Source organism: Lagopus leucura, unplaced genomic scaffold, assembly GCF_019238085.1.
Source record: "Lagopus leucura isolate 7727_CA_CO unplaced genomic scaffold, USGS_WTPT01 Super-Scaffold_100001, whole genome shotgun sequence".
Lineage (NCBI taxonomy): Eukaryota > Metazoa > Chordata > Aves > Galliformes > Phasianidae > Lagopus > Lagopus leucura.
In genome coordinates, this window is record NW_024962262.1 from 80,327,956 (window position 1) to 80,350,270 (window position 22,315).

At 36.5% G+C, this 22,315-nt stretch overlaps 1 long non-coding RNA gene across 4 annotated transcripts in view; it reads right to left on the minus strand.

Moving 5' to 3' along the window:
* LOC122177299 overlaps positions 1–22,315 on the minus strand; it is a 321,677-nt gene that overhangs the window by 164,995 nt on the left and 134,367 nt on the right. The window lies entirely within an intron of this gene.

Genomic DNA, 22,315 nt, shown 5'->3' on the forward strand with positions numbered 1-22,315 from the left:
GTAGTTGATTCATATTTACTTACATTCTTGCTAAACAAAGCCTGTTCAGGAACAGTACATAGAGCTGACAGCTAAACAGCAAATTGCTTTTTTTTTTTTTTTTCTCCTAGTGTGACTAGTCAAACAAACCAAACAAAACCTTCACTAATAAAGCTACTCAAATGTAGTGCTACAAGATATGTTTGTTTTTTTTTTTTTCCTATGAAACTGCATGGCCTTATGAAAATAAACTAAAAGCACAAAAGAAAGCAAAATCTCTACTCCCTAAGATTCTCATCTACAGTTTTCTATGATTATTTCATCTGCCAGATACAGTCTGAAAGCTCTGTGCTTATGCTTGTTCCAAAACATTATTCTCTCTAAGCAGTATCTTTTCCTAGATAAATTCCATTCCTTGTCCATTCTACCCAGTAAGGCTTCAGTATTCGCACAGCTTTCCCTTCTGTTGACTAAATCATCCTTTCTACTGACTAGTCATCCCCTAAATAGTGACATCCCCTAAAATGTGGCACAAGTCACATCTCCCGCACATAATTATTTTTACATCAGGAACCTGTTGCCTACATGGCCAAACACTTACCTACGGTGCACTTTTCACTACCACAGCTATGCACAAAGCTGTTGCTCTGCCTGTGGGAGCGCCTAGCTTGCTTTACACAGCCAGCTTGAGGTCTCCTCCGGGGGCCTGACACAGACAACCGAAGCTAGTGGAATTTACAGCTCCACCATGACCTCTGCCTTTAACCTCAGAAAAGCTATGTTATCTCTATGGCACCCTTCTTTGCTCTGGTAACACAGACAGATTCACTTCAGAGGTTTTTCAGCTGGAGAGGAGTATTTCAATTATTATTATTATTCCTCTGACTACTCTAATACAGAACTCTTCTCACACAAAATGTTGTTCTTAGCTGCAAAGAACAAATCTGATTTTTGATTCTTGTACAGTCTCCCCCATCTGCTCAGCACTAGCCCTTTGCTAGTTAGATGCAATAAACCCACACCCAACAGCTGCTGTAGTAGCAGCTACTGTTACTCTCTACCTCTTTTTTTTTTTTTTTTTGTTTTTCTCCAAACACAAGTGCAGTTCAGAACAGGGTGCATCTTTTGGTCCTTTCAGGCATGTTGTAGGTTCTTCTGTCTTCCAAGCTGCATTGAGCAAGTTACTAGAAACATAGTCAGCCTATACATATTCCAGGATACATAGAGCTTTCAGGTACTTAGACTATCTCAATTAATGAATAATCCAAGAGGTTCCTATTTTTACTGGATGGGGAACTGAGGCATAGGAAAACTACTTACACTACTTAATCATGGGATATCAGTGATAACACAGGAACCAAAGCTAAGTCTTTGACAAACCAAACTAGAATGCTAATCTACAGACTATTCCTTCCACTTCCCAAATGATAAGTGTTCAGCAGTCCTCATGTAGTATCTTTTTTAACCCTGTTGCCCTTGGAGTGATATATGCGTACATGAATTATTTTGGCTGGCTTCAAGGCAAAGAAATAGGGTGCCTTTTTTTCCCCTTATATATCATAGCCAGAAACAGTTAAGTCATTTCTATTTTGCTATGAGGAGCACTTCTGATTTTGATACAATCTTTCTGTCTTTGATACAATGATAACTGGTGCCCCTATGGCTATTATCAGATGCAGTTAAAAAAGCAACAAGCAAACTAAAACAAAATAAACACAACCAGAAGTGGGGGAGAATGGGATGTGTTATATGTTTGAAGAGCCTGGAGCATCCCTCCTATGAAGAAAGGCTGAGTGAACTGGGTCTGTTCAGCCTTGAGAAAAGAAGACTGAGAGGGGACCTGATCCAGGTCTATAAGTATCTAAGGTGTGGGGGGCAGAATGGCGAGGCCGGACTCTTTTCAGTGGTGAGTGGAGACAGGACAAGGGGAAATGGCCAGAAACTGCAGCATAGGAAGTTCCGCACAAACATGCGCAAGAACTTCTTTACAGTGAGGGTGACGGAGCACTGGAACAGGCTGCCCAGGGAGGTGGTGGAGTCTCCTTCTCTGGAGATGTTCAAGACCTGCCTGGATGCCTACCTGTGCGACCTGGTGTAGGGAACCTGCTTTGGCAGGGGGGTTGGACTCGATGATCTCTGGAGGTCCCTTCCAACCCCTACAATTCTGTGATTCTGTGATTCTGTGATATGTGGTCTCAGTACAGAATTGCAAAGCAACTGCAAAATGTATGCTATTTCCAGTTCCATCTTGTTCCTCTAATTCTGAATGCCTTTTGTACTGGCTATAGCCTGTACATTGTTTGTTTTTATGTGAAAAGGTATGGTTCATTTTCTGTCATCTGTCTTTACTTGTACTTACTAAAGTTTTTGCATTCTACAAAACTACCTCTGAATTCAGATTTTTATGTGGAAATGTAAGAGATGTTGGCCTATCTACAAATCTGAAGAATATCTCAAACAGCATTTATGAAACAACAGCATACATTTGAGTCACACCAGCTTTATATTAGTGCTAGACCAAATGAAATACAGATCCTGTAGTGGACTGTAGTGGACTGAGGCCAAAACAAATCCGTGATATACCAACACTTGAGAGTATATAAAAATGTTTGTTCCTCTTCAGAAGCCTTTGTCTGGCACATTGCTTCAGATCTTCCCATCTTGTATCTCTGGACTTCCTGCTGTCAGCTAATGTATTCATTCAACCCTGCTGCAGCAGTGTTTACAATAACAAGAAATGGACCTCTGTGACTTGTTTGTAACTTGAGTCCATCAGTCCAGTGGGTTACACCAAGGCTGAGGTGTTTCGAGATCAACTAACTTCCTCTAACAACAAAAATCATACACAACATTCAACATAAAATAAAATCAAGATGTTCGTTAGAAGTCCTTTCCTTGGCAAAAAGAAGGAAAAAAAAAAAAAAAAAAAAAAAAAAAAAAAAAAAAAAAAAAAAAAGGACCATTCATCAGGAAAGCATAGTTCATCAAGCCTTATTGCTCAGCTAGTTCACAAAAGCTTTCATCAAATATGGAGAAAAAAAAAAAAAATTAATGTTCTGAACTATTCAGGACAATGACATCTACTTTATGCACCTGAAGACTTTACTAAAGACTAAGATTTAACCACTTTCAGAGTTTGTTACTTATTTTGAAACGACTGCATGATGAAGAAACAGCCTACACAGAGATGCCAGCCAGAGTACAAATGTGCAAATCCTTAGTTACTACAAGTTATGGAGATGAAGATGGAACACCATATCAAACTGAAAAAATATTCTTTCTAACCTGCAAGATGTTTATCAATAAGGCTATCTGCTTCAAACTGAGTACTTTCCACATCCCATGAATTGATCAAATCAACCTCAGTCAAACCGATTTTTTAAATTCTTTGTTTCTCAAGGGAGTACAGAAAGACCATCTGATGATGTGAAGTCCATGCAAACAGCATAGATTGTTTTTATACTTGTTTAGTCCTGTCCTTAAGGCAAAGTACAGATTTGCACAGGTGGAAATCTGAAGATTTGCTAACTTTTTTTTCCTTTATCATTTATAAACTAGTACAACAATGTCAACATTTTTGTTCCTAACCCATTTAATACAGTGATGAAATTATGTTTGTATATTTGTCTATATATCATAGTAATGATCACATAAAAGCAAGTTTAGAGGTCAATTAAAAATGCAAATTTTATAACAACAAATATTTTATACAAGGCTATGTGCAAGGAGCTACTGAGGACATCCTGTAACAATGGTGTTACAAAATCCAAGTCAATTCCAACCATATATATTATCACTTGTTTCCATGCACAAAGTCCATTTACGTGTAAGAGTACGTCTTGATGAATTTATTCAAACTTAGGGATTTGTTCAAGCTGAAACTCTTAAACTGGATCAGACTGAATTGAAGGAGAAAGAAAAAAAAAAAAAAAAGGCATTCAAAACAGGCTCTTACATGCCATGAAGTTTGGCAACATCTTAAACCATCACAACACCATGAATGAGCTTATGGCGTTTGTAAGTACCAACAAACTAATATGTAGCTTGATATATCTTACAGATGGCATTATTTTGCCACAGCAGAGAGAAGATCTTGGCAGGGAAGTACAGAAAACAATAAACACTGGAGTTTTTAGAGCTGGATTTTCAGAAGCTGACCTCCGTATTTGTGACATCTGAAAATAGGCTGGAAATAAAGCCTTTAATTTCCTCTGTAGCTGTTGCCAAGAACACAGGGAAACCTTGACAGGAGGAGGAGAAGATGAATGAGGCAAGATGTGGAAGGTAAGGATTTGCAGCAGCAGCAGGATGCAGTCGTGTCCTCCCATGGCAGTGATGATGGGTTGCCTTCTGCAAGGTCAAAATCCCAGGCTATCAACAGAAAAGCTTAACTACCAAAAAAGTCTCTTACCCAATGAACATAGATAACTCCAAAAGTAATGTTTCCTATATATTTCCACGGAAACTACAAAAGATACAAAGAGCACAGTAACACTATTTGACAGGGCAAATTCTCAGCTACAAAATGTTTTTTAACAGTCATCACCTTTAGCTATGCATTTTTGCCGGTGATGCACAAGAGCCACACACATTGAAATATGCATGGCCATCCAGAACACGTCTTGACTTTCATACTGCTGTTGCCGCCTGCTGAAAGATGCCACCTCCTATCTCACTGTGCTGACACCCACTGTTTGGTCTCCAGAAACATTCAGTACCTTTGTAAACCTTTGGGGAGACTGAAGTCCTAGGATACTCAGTGTTGCCATATCCACAAAGGCCTTCTAGGCAGAAGACCTTACTTTCTTTTTGAATTAGCATTAACCCTCCCAGAATCTATTACCCACTAAATTACTTCATTGTAGTCAAGGAAGAGACAACTCAAAACCAAGAGCAAAAAAAAAAAGTTGATCTAAGAGAAATCTTGCATAGCCCAAATGTCACTCAGTGTTGCAATGAAGAACTGTCTTCTTCACCTCTTACCCTATTCCATTGGAGGTATGGGGCAGCAGGATCAGGGCCCAGGTCCACACAGCCACCACAGTGGTGCAGTGCTTTCCTCCTCAACCAGCTCCATCCTACAGCACAGTGTGGCAATCTGAGCTGGGCTGGAGATGATGTCTGGGGTCAGCTAGAGCCCAGCCATGCTTAGATATTACTGCAGGCTCCCAGCTCAGCTAGGATGGGACAGGACAAATTTGATGTTGTGGGTGATGCCCAGCTCCCTGGGAAAAAATGTGGCTCCAGAGAGGGGAGTTGGCACCGCTGAGATTTCATGCAGCATTCTTCAAGACAGGGCACCTATGCCCCAAGGGAATACAACAGCACATCAGATGGAAACAAGAAAGGGATGTGCTCAGGGCCCTAGCACACATAGTGTATATTCATAGATATTTCTGTACCACATACTGCTACTTTTCTAAACATGCAGACTGTAAATAAACATAGTGTTGGCTTCATTGACCTGGCACCCTGTCCAGCTTTGCCCAGTTACAAAGAGTAGTGTTGGCCTGCAATCCTCTTCCAGCAGGATAAGGTACTGATGACACATTCCTTCTCCTCTGGGAAAAGAAGAGCCAGAAAGGATGGTGAATCGTCACTGCCTCCCCACAGAGACTCATCAGCAGCATGGTTATTCCTCATGCTTCTCACAAGAGAACCCATAAAATACCACACAATGCCTGAGGGATTTCCACTTCACAATCCATTACTAAAAGAAGCATGTATCACCTACATGTCTGAGGGGAAATGTGTATGGACCACGTCATAGTCTAATGTTCAGTTCTCCTTAGCAAACATATGATCCATGCCTCCAGTCTTCTCTTGTCTTCATAGCAAGACTCATCAATCTACTGACTAAAAGCTGTTTGTAGGCTGTAAAGTATTACAAGATAATCGTTAAAAAAGTTGTAGACTTTAAAAACTGAAAAAAAAAAAAAAGACAACACACATCCCTACGCATGCATAGTGTCGAAAGTAGGGAAAACAAACCACAAAAGAGCATCCAAAGTTTTGCTTCATTTTTATCTACTGGTAAATGAAAATTACTGCATCAGCACTGAAGAGGGAGGTCTTTGGTTTGTTTGTCTTCTCCTAAAGGTTTGATAGTGCTTTGATTAAGTAAGGTTAGAAATCACTACTATCAAATACCCATCATTGTAGCGGCTGAGCTCCTTCTGAATAAATTCAACCTGCACTGTATGGCATCGACTCAATAGAAATAAACTATTTGCTCTTCAATTCATTCCTTAATGCTTTAAAAGAAATTTGTTGAGAGTCAGAAAGAATGTTTTATAACAATTGTCCTGTTACTGGCAGTAGAAATAATACACCTGAAAAGTGTGTTATGAGTTACTTTCTCGTATAAGACATTTATTTACTGAGTGTCATTTAGCTGCATTTTTCTTTTAATTTCTTTGAACATTTAATGTTTAAATTAAGTAAATAAAATTATGTCGTCAGCTCCCAGATTTCTATTCTTTATTGATATTTGTATATTTTTATTCAGTTTACTGGCTTCTGAAAGCTAGATTGCTACCATGCATAAGTGAGTTAGTCCCACTTTTCTTGTGATGTTTTCCAGGTGAAGCAAGAAGGTCAAATGTTATTCTAAAATTATAAAACAATGGATTTTATATTCTGATTTTTTTCCATTGTAGAGTTTTTCCCAACTTCCATTAGACATACCTTCACATTCCAACATGATAATTCTTCCAAGGGAACCCTGCTGGAAGCCTGCACAATAGGCAAAGGAGTAGAGTAACCCTGACCAAGGAGCTACTCATCCCTTAGTATGCTATACAGGTAACAAAGTGAAAAGCAACTCTTAATTTTTTGCAACACAACCTCAAAGTCTACCTTAAAAAAACTGCCCCGAACTCATTAGAGATGGATAAAATCCTAATACATTTTCCGGTGCCTTGCTCAATACCTTTTCCTTAATCTGCACTAGATGAAAGCTTTTTAAAAAATGAGCAAGCATGACTCATTTTTATGACCAATGCACCATTCGCAAAATGCTTTCCAACCAGATTGCAGTTCAAATAAGACATGTGTATTGTTGCAAAACAAAATATGCTGGCTGAACAGAATGTATTCATCTATATTAGTTTTTCTTTCTAAATCCAGCACACTGGGAGCTAAATTAATCTGCTGAGTGCTAAATTCATCTACTGAGAGCTACTGTAGATCAGAGAAATGTTTTGAGTGCTGTAGCAAACAAGTCTCACTCGCTCAGGAGCCCTCTGTGGGCTGCTGGTGTTTTAACCATTTTGTCTGCTTTCAAGAAGCACACAGCTGATAGACGAGAAAAATGCTCCCTGATTTGCAGTGGCAGTGCTACAGCCAGTCATCCCCAGAATGAGACACAACCATGAATCTCTCCAACTATGCATATTTATATGCAGCTGTCATACCTCTAGCTCTCCAGTGAATTACAGAGTGCTTGTGTGGCCACCAGGATGCACAATACTATTCTGCTAAGCCTGCTCTGACTTAACTACAGTAGAGGAAGATGTAATATACAGAAACACATTTCATTTTCCCTAGCGAAGCTACCTCAGGAAAAGTACCTGTCTAACATAAGTGGACTATGCTCTCATAAATTCTTATTCCAGAGGCATTTTCTAAGAACTAAATCATTTAAAGAGAACAAACATCTTGAAATAATATATTTTCAGTGGAGTCATCTGAGTTACAACAACATATGAACATGGACAAGTTGTCTTGACTCTAAAATGAAGATGAGGATTAGGAAGAGTGACATGAATTTAGCAAACTTCAGGGATTGAAAACATATCAAAACATGGGAGAGGCCTATGGAGATGAAAGAGGAAAGTCCCAATAGAATAACAAGTAGAGAAATATCCCTATGAAAGAGTAAAAAGAGAACCAAAGATAAGGCCCTTTTAGAAGACTTGGTCAGTGCACTATAGATTCAAGGAGGCTGTTTAGTAGTCTACTGAGCTAGACTGATATTTTAAATTGTTTCTTAAATTTTACAGCCCTGATTTCTCACAAGACTTCTTCAGGTTTGTATGAGAAGAAATAAGACACTGGAACCCAAACCGTCCAACACTGAAAAGGAACTGATGCAGCCTACAGCTTCCATGTACAGGTGAATGTGATTGCCTCTGATCTAGCTCCCCAAAGCTGAGCTTACTGCCACATCTCCTTTCCATGAGGAAAATACATCCTAGGTGATCCCCTGGGTTAATAAGATACATAGAAATCTTACTTCCCAAGTTAAGTTAGACCTTGCTGCTGAGGCAAATTCATAGAAAAGGGCGGACAAAAATGTTGAAATTCAAAATCATTAAAACCGAAAACAGTAAATAAAAATCTTACGAATGTATTTATATGCATTCTTAAAACTTCTTCAGCAAGTTGCTGGAAATATTTCCATTTCCTGTTTCCCTGAAAGCAAGCTATGGCAAAAATGAAGTTTGAGGGCAAAAATGAAGTTAGGGGTCAAAAATGATCAGGAGGGAGTATTTCCACGTATAGCATTTACAATTTTAAAAAGATTACAATCAGGTTTTATTTATTATGGCAGTCAGACATAGGCTTAACTCCTACTATGAAGTTATTCTCATATTTTCAGTTTCAAAAAACAGTATAAAAGGGTGTCCACTAAATGCCAAAAAGAAATCCCCTACAAACGATATATATGCTAAATAAAACTGCTAATGTGAGAAAGGTTGTTACAGAAATCTACATTATTATCAGATCAAACTCCAAATGGTATTGTATCAAAATGATGAAAATCTTGTATGGATCAGGAAATGAAGCAAATGGACCTATTTTAGTTTCAATTTTATTACTGAAAATGGGTTTTATGATTTGCTGTGCATAGTTAAAGCACTACCCAGACAAATTACAGCTACTCTTTTAACCTGAACATAAGATGGCAGAGTTCCAACCAATCTGAAGTATGGTTTCTAGGCAGGATGTCAAATCTCAGCCCCCTGGGTTCCAAAATGATGAATTGAACCTTGAAAGTTGCAGCAGAGCAGCATATGTGATTTCTGTACTGTATTCTGATCACTCATGAATATACTAAAACATGTCCATGCATGTTATTCCAAGTTTCAGTTTATTGTTTTAAACTATCTTTAAGCGAAAAGAAAACAGAATAAAAGTATTTTTTCTAAAAACAAATGGAAAATATTTAAAGTGCACTGCTAATTTAAAGACAAAAAAAAAAAAAAAAAAAAAAAAGCTTATAAATTTGTTTTTGTTTTTTCTTTCTTTACTAAAGAGGATAATATGATGCAGCGAAAAGGGCACCATTTTACAAGGCAGATCTCACAGACTCATTGGCATATACTGCCTACAAATTTAAGGAAAAATAAAGGAAGAGGAGCTTTAGGTTTTTTTTTTTTGCATTATCAGCTACTGCAAGTGTATAATTTATATCAAACTTTCTTTTTTTTTTTTTTTTTTTTAAAATAGCTTTTGGCATGTGAATATGCCATCCAAATGTTCAACATCAGCCACACCTATGATCATTGTAATACTTCAACTGTTTTCATACAACAACTTCCTTAATTTATTTATTTTCCTCACTTCAGTGTGTGTATTACTTTCAAGAGCCATTTCTCAATAATATAGCCCAAAACTATCCCTGAGAAAGCAAGAGAAAGTGAAGGATACTAACATTCAATGCCAAGACTACTGTGCAGATCTTCCTGATGGTGTGCTTGGGAAGAGGCTCCATGGGCAGGGAATGTCTCCCACTGCCGAGAAGGATACATACTAAGATATAAATGCAATCAGCAATAATACCGTACTGCACGCTAAACCCCACTGAAGCTCTTAGCTGAACAAGATGCATCCAAAAATCACACCATAGTATTTTCAGAATCATGGCCAGAGCAAAGTTCATAAGAGACAGAGGCACTTCAAGTGGAACACGTGCTTTTAGTAGCAGTAGAGAGAAATGAAAAGTAGAAAGTCAACATACGGCAATCTTATGAGCTATTTGTGCAACTCAGCATTGCAAAACCTCTTCCATTACATATTTTTCAGCTAGTTAATGTCTGCCTCCAGGACATGTTTTTAAACATGGCATTAATACAGTGAATTTTCTGCCTCTTCAACCTATGGTTTTATCCTTCATAACCCTTTGTGTAATTATTACAATAAAAAATTCCTTTGATTTCTTAACTAAGTAACAAAGTTACCCATTCTTTCCTTAATGTTGACTCTAAATAGTGCCCTATATAAATATAAATATATATATATATATATTTATGATATATATATGATATGTGTATATATATATATATATATATGTATGTATGTATGTATATGATATATATATGTATATGTATATGTAAGATTTAATACAACTGCAAATAAAATAGCTACGGAATCTTGTTAATTTCTAGAAGGTTGCTGGTATAAAATAACCTTTCATGTAAAAACTTCTTGCATTGGCCAAGCCATATTGCAGTCTCACAGAGATGACTGAGGCAGGAATGTACCTCTGGAGACCATTTAGTCCAACCCACTGCTTAGAGCAGGGTCAGCCAGAGAAGTCTGTTAAGGGCCATGTGCAGATGGCTTTTGACTGATCTCCATAGCCTCTCTGGGAAACAGACTGCAGTGTTTGAACTCCTCATGGTAAAAAGTTCCTTTTTTAATTCTGTTTAAATAGAATTGCCTCTCATCTTTCCACTGAGTACCACTGAGAAGAGCCTGGTTCCATCTTCTGTGCTGTGTCACATCAACCACATACACATCACACATACATTGTGTTGCATTTAAACGTAAGAAATTTAAATGGCTACAGTTCATTACTTTGTAACCATACTTTTCCCATCTTTGTACCTAATTTTTAGCACGTAGTTGAGGTCATGACACCAAGAATCACAAAATAAGAAACTAACATAGATGTACTAACTCAAAATAAAGATTCAAAATCTTAGTATCCTGATCTTTTCTCATGAGTATTTACAGAGAAATCAGAAATAACTGGGTGAGACTTGGTGTACATTCTCAGGGTTAATAAATACCATTTTTAATTTTTTTTTAAAGTTTCAAATGAAATTTACCACTGACGTTTCTTTAAATCTAAAGCATTTTAAGTGTGAAAAGCAGCTCCAATTGTGTTTTTTTTTTTGTTTGTTTGTTTCTTCTTTAAAAAGTGCTATGGACCATACAACAGGTGTTAAAATTTTACTGCATTGAGAGTGAAAAGTAAAGTTTTCTAACACTATTTTTGCTGTTACTGAACTTTTCTTAAGAAAGATAGAAACATTTCTTAAATTGAGAAAACTTAAGTGAAGATTCAGTTATCAATTTTCAAAATGTATTCAATAGAATGTATTCAATAGACATCTTAATAAAGGTAGGGAAAATTAAGAATGTGACTGTCAAATATTACTTGGAATTTGGATACTTTTACAACTTTGTATTTTTAAAACTTTGATTTTAAAAGCAAGTAAATGGTTACCAGATGAGCTACATCATGAGCACTTCTTTTTATTAATGTCATAAATCTATATATGCTGCAATGATATCAGCCCATAAATAAATCTACCAGAAGAGTTAGGTAAAGCTATGAATTTAGCTGTAACATTTGACACGAGAAACCTATAGTTTACATCAAAATTTCTTTTTGCATGAGATCTGTCTAATAGAAGCTGCTGGTGTTGTTGGACATAAAAATCATTCACCTAATGAATCACCATGAGCAAATAATCTAAAAAATCTCCAACTATACTGTGAATTTGCTTTTTTTTTTTTTTTTTTCACTCGTAACTAGAACATTTAGTATTTTAACTGGCCAGCTTTCCAAGCATAGGATTCTAAACTTTCTCACTTCTACATTTAATTTGGTGTCAAATGCTGAACATTTGTTTCTTGGTTACTTTATTCCTTAAAGGTTATAAACCTTGACTTCCTGTAAGTCAAATCAGAGAGCGTATAACAGCAGCAGGTCCTCCAAGCTACCTTACATATGAACCAACAGACCAAATCCAAGATTAGATAACTTTCAGATATTCTATTCAGACACTAGGCAATCTAGCAAGCATAGTACTAGCTGGAGAGTTTGGATTCCTCTGACATAGACATAGGGACTATGAACACATCAGATAACCAAGGGCAGATGGGAGTCATCGGGAGGGGACTTCAGGCTTTGAACAAGGCAAACCGAACAGGCAGTCTTTCTGTGCCTGCAACAGACTCCAACTCAGACTTTACTTACTACATACCAACAACAAAGTTCTGTTCATACTGAAATCTATGGAAAAATTGTTCTCCAACGGGATAAAACTTTTATCTAAGCTTATTACTGATTTCATAGCAGTGACAGAATCTGATATCCTATTACCAAATGCTTAAGACACCAACCGCTTTCCTTTTTAGGATCATACATTAACATAATATTTTTCCAATTACTAAATAGATATTTTTAGCCATAAAAAGGATACCAAAGAAGAAATAAAAAAGAAAGCAAAAAATAAATGACAACTGATAACAGCATATATGCTCTAAATAAAATAAATGAATTTTCCAACACAGAGGCACCAATTTATTACCAATTTATTTCTTTCCTTTAGATAGAATTTAAGTTCTACCTCTTTTATCTTTCTAAAAAAATTATTTGTTCTTTGCTAGTACTCATTATCATTACATTTCTTGTAATTAAGACTGTTGAATTAAAAACATATAGTTGCCTGTGAACCCAAAACTGCTCAACATGAAGAAATCTCAGACCATTTTTAGCTATGGGAAAGCATATCATTTTTCATTACTGCTACAGGATTTATTAAAACTTAGTACAGTATAATTACAGGTCAAGTTCCACCTACTCCTGTACCATGCGGTTACTGTGCCTATAAGCACTGTACAACTTGAATGTCATCTTTCAAGACACCGTATTGCAAAACAAACAAATGATTCTCAAAATGTGTGCTGATTTTCCCTCCAACAGACATCGTTCATTATGATAAGCTCAGGATATTCATTATTTTAAACTAACTCAAAGCCACTGACAAAATCAAGAAAACAGTTTTGGAACAATAGATTTCTAGACATGAGTAGCTCAATAATTTTTCAACAGCACAGTTTATCTTCCACATATTTATATGGTTTCCTTTATCATTTTGCAACTGTAGTTTATAATGCATTATTTACCTTAACTTGCATCTATCAAGGTTTTGTTTGGCTTCACCTTCTACCTACAGGCCTAAAGGAAAAAATGCTTCTTTAAATACATTTTTCATATCAGAGTAATGAAATTCTTTTCAAGTAATATGACAGCTTGTTTTGAAGAAACAGAGAATCTTTGCGCCTGGAGAGAGATGCTGTCTAAAGATATGGCAAATACTTGTGCTCACAGCTTCTGATGAAGCTAGCTTGCTGTGAAATGCCATTCTTCAGCTACGCAAGGGCATTTCAGACCATGTCTACTTTTCAGCTCCAGTCTTTCTGTCTGATATTAATAGATGTCTTCATATATGATCTGCCTGGCATTTGGAATAATGTATTGCAGTGGTTTTGCAAGATGCCATTTGTGTATTCATAATGAGCAGAAAAAAGCAGTAATGAACTTTATGTACTATGAGAAGAGCAAAGGACAACCCTTTGAGAACAATCAACTCTTATTTTAAATATTCAGATTGTCTTTTGAAACACATCCTCAAAAGCAACAGCTTTTGTATCCTTTACATTCAGTGATGGGAATAAATCCCCTCTCAAAGAACATATTTCTGAGAACTATATCGCAAAGTCAAGGAATTCCAATAAATGACCATTCATTTTTACTTGTGTCTGCCTCCACTGGGAGCACAGTAAGTGAATTCTACCTTTATCCTAGAAACAAAAGAAAAGCAGAGTTTATCACTGAAATATAAGAGTACAAATTAACATAAACTTTGGAAATAATGTGTTTTGTGGGGTAGGTAAAAGCAGAACCACTTGCATTGTAAAAGAACAAACACATGACAACATCAACAACAAAAACCAGCAACAAACCCAACAACGTAAGGATCTCATTTAATCACCTGCATAAGTATAAACATAGAATAATTTAACTGAACACAATAAATTTATGGCATAATATTACCTCTTTTTTAAAAAACACTATGTCTCCAGCGAGTGTGCGATGTAAAAGATACATGTGTCTCAAATGGTGAAAAAGAATCAAGGACAACACTAAAAACGAGCAATAGGAAAGGGTCTGAGCAGAAATTACTGCAGTGAAAACAGAGAAGTGACTCTGAGAAAACAAATGCCTCAAAGTAGCATTGCATGACTGGAGAGTTTTGAAAATCAGAAAGATGATTTTCTGCCCGGATTTGAAAATGAAGAGGTAGCCAATGGAATATCTGTCCAACTTTCAAGCAGAAAAGGTCTGTATTGCAGCATTTTGATTGATTTGCTATTTTGAAGGTAGAATTATAATGAAAACCATAAAACAGTGAAGTGCTATAACTAAGTGAAAGGGGAAACCGAAGAAAAAAAAAAGAAAAAAAAGAAAAACAAACAAAAAAACCCTTACAAGAAAATATAGGAAAAAGCACATACATTTTAAATTTCAAAATTGAATTCTTAATTTCAGTACAAAATTAGTCTGAACTTCTGAAAGTATTTTTGATAGCTTGCTGTTAATAAGGTGATGAAAATAACTTTCCCTACACTTGGATTTTCTTGGAGGTATAGATAGAAATCATCATCACTAGTCCCAGATAACTGAAAAAACATGTATATAATGAGACCACTATTATTTCCTAACTTTTTTCCAAGTAATGTTGACCTGGAAATAAATCCTTGCAACTGTGTTCTCATACATTTTCTACTAGGGTATGGCGCACGCAATCTAATAAAGTCAATTTGCCTACCTTTTGTGGTACTACATTGAACTGCTGAGAAAGATTGGTTGTTAAGAGTCAACAGAACAAAAACTTCAGTCTGTTTTCTTGCTTCAACAATGAGACTGAGAATGTACAGCTATCATGAAGAAAAACAAAAAGGAGCGTACATGACTGGATAATAAACAAAATTACTGAACTCATTCAGCAAATATTCAATTCAAGCATAATAGGCCTTGATGCCTCTCCTTTTCATAAAGCCTTTTCCTTTTCTGTTATTTAAATCCTGTTTAAAGTATTATTTCCTGTATTTTTCAGTGAAAGCTGGGTTTCCCTTAGTCCTGCCTCATTACCCATGTTGTGTATAACGAGGAAAGTGACTTTTGTCTGCCTGAAAGATAGAAGAAATGACCCAACTCACTCAAGGTCATTTTAAAAATTCTGCATGTACAAATAATACTGACTGATTTTTGAGGAATGAAAGGAGTGTATTTGGGGTTCACATCACTAAAGATCTTGTTCATCATTTTCAGTGAGTGCTACCTTACAGATGAAGTAAGGCAGCAGTGTCACTACAGATTCCACCTATCAGTTATTCCAGTCTTATAGCTGTACATCAGCCATCTCGATGCTACCACAAAGCTGTCTTGAGACCTCTAGACTATGTCAGATACTTCACTCCTTACTGGCTCATTCCTCATGAACACACTCTATAAAATTCTTTCATCAGCTTAAAACTTCTCCATTGGAATACTGCAAAATAACAGGCAAAATATCACAGACCACAGAGATTAGATTTGGGTATGCTCTTAAAACTTTGACGTCTCAGTATTATCCACCTCCCTGCGGCTGATAAAAGATCAAACCATTTATGTAAAGAAACAGACAACTATGCTCTCCTCTACAACTTAAAAATAGATGTGATAAACACTTTAGGAAGTGAGATTTTGCCTATTCCTAATGCTTTCAAAGCTTTCATTGTTAACAAGATCCAAGGGAGCAAAAGCTTTTCAACCAAAGATGTAAAAAGAATGTATTTTCAAAGTCCGTGTCACTCTGATGGATTCTACTAGCCAAAAACAGGTAGATACTCACTTAAAAATGTATTTTCCTAGGTTCTTCTTGTCTCACTGAGGTATGAACTATAAATTTCCAACCAGATTAATTCTACCAAATATATTTCCAACGTTGAGCCAGGAACCACGGTGGTAGGTTAGTCATTTTTAATATTATTTAGATGTCTCTTCAAGTATAAATAACTACAAGTATAAATAATCCCTTATGCTCTCAAAAACATTATTTAGTGAATGTGATATTAGTGCATGCCTACCATTACCTAGTATTTTTGGACCTATTATGGAAACCTGTGTCTACCTCAGTTTGTTTCCTAGAATCCCTAACTTGCCTGCATCTTACTTGTATTTTCAGGCTGCATGGCTTTTACCTTATCATGAATTATATATTCTTGTTTTACTTTAGCACCTTCTTTTCAATGTTCTCCATAGTGGGATTTCTTTTTCTTTTGTCATTTGTACGTAGAAGATGCAAAAATGGGTTTTCTAAATTTTTTAACAAGATAACAAACATTCCATCACAATCATTCTTTCTGCTCCATCTATTTTTGTTGATTGTGGTTTTTTGCTCTAACAGTGGTTTTTTGAGTGTCCTGGTGCATTTCACCTCCAGCCTATGTTTGTCTTTCAGTCTGAGAGTTTCCTGGCAGACAGGGGCTCCAAGTTTGCCTTGTAGAGCATTGAGGCAAACGGTCAGTCCCTCATGACTGATACACTTGTGTGCTCAGAAGAAAGCAGACAAGTGTTTTTCACCATAGTGTGACACATTCTGTCTCACAATTTCCCCTGTTCACATTAATGGTCATGATATTGATCACCTCTGACAAAAAATTACATACCTATCTATATAACTTTGATGGCATTTGATGCATTTTTCAGTGTCCAATATCCTGTAAAGGGTCCTGTAGTCTTCTATGGCTGTAGCTACCAGAGTAAGACTTTAAAAGACTTTAAAATTTGTTGTTTTTTTTTTTTAATCAAGTGTTTGTCACTTGCATGTCCTTCAGGCTTTAACAGTATGCTACATTAAAAAACCCAAATTCAATGGACTTTGTTTATCATTAAAAACAGATTCTCAGCACTCCACTTTTGATTCTATCACTGGTAGGAAAAGATGAAAGTAAAATCTAAACTAAATTACGAAAATCCCTTAAGCCCAATTTATCTTCATTTATCATTCATTTATCATTTATTATACAAGTACAGAGGCTTCCAAAAGGCATGTACAGTAGAAGCTGCCATCCTGAAGCTGAAATGACTTATGGTTTGTAAGGCTTTTGTTTGCTTTTTTTTCCCTATCTACTCCCTGATTTGCTAGTGTGTACCTTCCTTTATTTAAGCACTACTGAAGTGGCATTTTCCTATCTCAATGAATTTTCAGAGGCATACTTCAGATGCATCTGCTGACAGTGGACATATGGACAGGGAAAAGACAGAGCACAGAGAATTTTCTCCTGTACCAGAGAGTTCTAGGAAGGTTCTTCCTCCTTATTTCAGAAAGCACCTCAGGTATTCCGGCACAGCACCAGGAAATGTAACTGCAAAAAGGAGCCATTATAAAGGCTGAAGAGATTTACTTTCTCAAATGCCACCAGTTAAAGCAGCTCTTCTGTTACAAATCAGTGTTCCAGTCATCAAATATTATCATAATGAATGAAATTAAATTTTGTTGACTCTTTATAAGCTTAATCACCACAAATTTTGCACATAATTACTCCCTGAAATACCAAAATACTGTAGGCATGGGAAGAAATAGAAGGAGGATGAGGGAAATGATTGAGGGGATGAAAAGACAAGCTGAACAGAACACAAGAGGTCGTCTAGTTCACCACACTGCCCCAAAACAACACCAGTTATTCTCATTATTCCCAAGACATTTGTCTGATGAGTCCATTCAAACTTCCCTTGTAAATCAGATCTTCAAGACCTCTGATTATCATCTCTGTTCTCTGTTTCCTTCTCTCAGTACATCACTCAAAGCAGAATACCACACTCTAGACAATCAAGATGCTCACAGCTAAGCAGGGAGTGTCTGTCAATAGCTACTGCATTCACAGGGCCGACATGCACTTACACCGATGTACAGATAGATAAACTAATACCATGCTCCTAAATGACTAGGGTTCATTTCTTATGTACAATATGTACATTGTACAAGATGTACAATAACCCTTTCATCTTCTGGGGCCCTCAGCACAGGAGGGATGAGGAGTTGCTGGAGAGGGCAAAGAGGAGAACCACAAAGATGGTCAAAGGAGCACCTCTCCTATGAAGATAGGCTGAGAGAGATGGGCTTATTAGCTTGAAAAACAGATTGCTCCAGGGAGACCTCATTGTGGCCTTCTAGTACTTGAAGGGAGCTTATGAATAGGAGGGGGACTGACTTTTACATGGCCCAGTAGTGATAGGACAAAGGGGAATAGTTTTAAAATAAATGAGGGGGGATTTAGATTAGATATTAGGGGAAAATTATTTACTCAGAGGGTGGTGAGGTTTATGGACACCAGGGGCCCAGAGAAGCTGTAGATGCCCATTCCTGGAGGTGTTCAGGACCAGGTTAGATGGGGTCCTGGGAAGTCTGATGTAGTGGGTGTCAACCCTGCCAATTGGCAGGGGGCCGGAGCTCAGGGGTCATTATGGTCCCTTCCAACCTAAGCCACTCTATGATTCTATGATCTGAACTTGGAAGCCAGTTCTAAGAAAGAGTACTAAGAACAAGCTCAGAACAAAAAAAAACCCTTGTTTTATCACAAAAACCTATAAATAAAAAAATATAATGTATTGACACTCCAGTGTCTCTAGTAGAGCTCAATCAGCTGTGATCAGAATTAGTCTCAATTCCAATGCATTTGATTAGGAAAGAATAAGGAGACAGTTTTAACAAAACAGAGGAAGAGTCTCCAGTGCTATTGCTACAGTTGGCAAATTCACACAAGAACAGAAGGCACAATACCTATAACACCTGAGAAGATATTCCCTCATAAAAAATTAAAAATGTAGTAGTAAAATCAGTTTGAATGACAACCACATTAAGAGTTGTGACTTTTAGGCTTTCCTTAAACAACAGGATTCTACAAGGAAGCAGCAAAATGCCATGGGATTTTAGCCCAGTTAAATGAAGGTCTGAATGGGGAGGCCAGTCATGCAGTGGGACAGAAAGTGGTGATATCTGCGTGGTGACCACCTCTGGTTTCATAAGGACCATGTCTTGCTATTTGGCCTGAAGCAAGCATGCTGCTTTGTCTGCAGGCTTGGGCACTGTTGCGAGGGAACAACTGAAAGAGATGAAGTCCTAGGGCAGTAAATAAGAACTGATGGTATGGCTGTATTCATGCTTATTTTCAGCTCAGTGACCTGTGAGCAGGTCTCATATAAGATATATTTACAGTGGTGTAACATATGCTGACCTTGAGAACTGGTAAGCACCCAACTTTCAGTGATTTCAGTGGTCGTATTGACACGAGTAAATGAGGCTTATCCACAGCCAAAGCATTTGAGCTGGACTGCATATATTTCTTACAAGACACTTCATTTTAAGCAGGAACAAGAAAACTCATGTTTGAAGTTGATAATCTGTTAACACACTGCAAAATGCCAGAAACACCAAGATTAAAAGGGCAGAAAAGACACAATATGTTTGTCACGTGATACAGTTATCAGGAAACATTTTAGAAAATTTTCCCTCCAAAAAGGCTGGTTCACCAAAAACAAAGTAATTTGCCAGGAAATGTGTTAGATCATTTTCCATTAAAAAACAACAACAAAATAAACAGTTTAGAAATTGCTGAAACATTATATTTATACATTGTCAATATGAAAAAGATTTAATTTAAAGTTCAAATATTTTTTCCAAATTCTATGTACAAAATGTGTACAAAAAAAATCAAAATCAAAATGAAATATTTTACAATTATTATTATTAAAGTTGATTTGATTCACCTACTTAGACCATTTTCTTATAGCAGCTAATTGTGAACCCACAAACAAAGTCTCTCAATTATGGCAAAGAATAGGTATGTGAAAGATATAATGCTGGCAAGATTTACAAAGAGGTATTAAACACAAAGCAAAAAAAAATGTTCTAAATAGCAATAAAATATAAAGCAGGTCATCTCTAATTTCTTCTGGGTGAAATAGAATGCAGTGCACTTGTTGGACCCCGGAATACTACAAACAAGAAGGGTATAGATGCTTGGAAAAGGATGTTCTTGCAAAACTGTCAGTGAGTAGCCAACAAGAGTATCATATATATACAACAGCTCACACAACTGTACTCAGTACCTGGAAGAGGATTATATAGAAGAATATTGCCAAATTAACTACAGAGGACAGATTTATTGCACTTGAGGGGGGATCTGTGAGTTGTCCTCCACATCTGGTGGTCAAGGAAGCATCTCTACCTGCCAATATGCCACTTTCCTCATGTCCTTATGTGCACAGCCCAAAAAAACTGGCATCTCCCTCAGTTGGGTCATCATTTTATTTTTGAACTGATAAGAATACTGCCAATCAAGTACTCAGAAGTCAACAGGTAGCAAGGACGTAAAATGCCCAGTAATTAAAGAATCTATTTTTTAGTAAGTTACTTATTTTGTCTTACTCTTACTTACAGAATGTTAAGTGAGGTCATGGAGCTGGACTCTGATGTGAACAGTCAACTCATGACAGTGACCACTAGCAATAGACTGTGAATTAAGTAGCAAGGTAGCATTCATTTTGCACGTTTTCTCATGTGAATGTCTGTAGTTTGGTGAACATTCCTAAGCTTGATATTGAATGTCATTTGCCAGAAAATAAAAGGATTAATAACAGTCATGTGGTAAAATTCTACCTCTTGGGCAAAGAGTGGTCTAAATGTGATATAATATTAAAAGTATATGTGCAAGTTAGTAGCATACTTGTAAAAATAGTCACTGGTAGCTTTGTATCAAAATAGAATATTCATACTAAACTCTTTAAACTAAACTGTTATTACAATGTCAAAAAGTGTTATTAAACATTTGTTCACATTAAAAAATCTGCTGTTCCAACAACCAATATTTATAAGTTCAGCATTTTCACCATGCAGTTACTAATATCCTGCTCATTGGTTGTATGTTCCATTCTATCTTGAGTGTGCCTTGAGCATCCTAGATCAGGATTTTCTATCTCAGAGATACAAAAATATTCAAGCCAGAACCCTCTAATTTACCAGCATTATGATTTTACTGGGTTATTATGTTATTACAGAGAAGAACATATAGGTAAACTTACTATCTTTGCTACCAAGTTTGCATTCTGAGTCCCTGCTGAACTTGTCAATGCCTTTGTAAGTACTTGCAATGTTTTCTACTGCAAAATGAATTCCAAAAACCAGCAAAAACAAACAAACAAACAAAAAAAAAACTGAGCACAGTCTAAATGTAATGATTTATTTTAAAAATTATTTAACTGAGCACTTGTTTTTATGACTAATTCAGCCTTTACTGAAGTATTCTAGTGGATACACACTTCAAAAGAGTGCTTCAATTTTGCTTAGTCAAAAAAGAGAGAGAGGGACTTAAATGGAAAAGCAACTTCCTTGCAGAAAAGTCCAAGAGGAAACACATGAAAAACATTTAATTTATTCACTCCTGGTATTTCCCTAAAATCAAATGTTAAGGATTAGACTCTCATTTGACAGCTGTGAGTCACATCTGCAGAAAAAAGTAAACAAAACGCATGCAAAGGTCAGGCAAAATTACACACAGTATCTAAAAAAATATTTTCATATTATTTATCAATAGTCCAAGATCCTTAGCCTAATAGATTCCAGCCTACACTTCTGAACTTCCCTAGAAGACACAGGAATCAGTAATGAGTGTAGTGCTAGCAGAAGTACTACTAAGATGAAGGCAGGCATGGCATTCTTCCCTGTTGCTTCTTCTGGAGTTGAAAAAAATTTCTTTTGAAACAGAGAGTTTATTTTGACAACAAAATTTCCAGGGGAAATACAAGGTCTGATGAAATTATATGGATATTAGGACAACAATTTTGCCTTAAAAATCTGTAATTAGCCAAATTAAAGGAGCCGAAATCTCCTTTTAACCACATTTTAAAGCCTAGCATCTTTTCTGAATTTTGTTGTATTTTTTTCCCTGACAACTCAACTAACGATGCATTATATAAGCCCATAACTAAGAGTTTCTACTATTTTCCATTTTGAGCTGATCACTTTTTAGCATATTTTTCTTGTTTTCTAACCATTTGTGTACCTACAGACAAAATCAAAATTAGAAGATGCATTTTGTATGTCCAGGTTTGAAAATTAGGATAAAGGAGCTAAAATCTAATGCATTAGGGTGCCATTTACTTCACTGCATTACTGAGAAACAAAACAACAACGCAGTACCATCTTACTGTAACTTTCTGGTTGCAAATCAATTTGCCAGCAATGAACCACCTCTCATCTGTATGAAATAA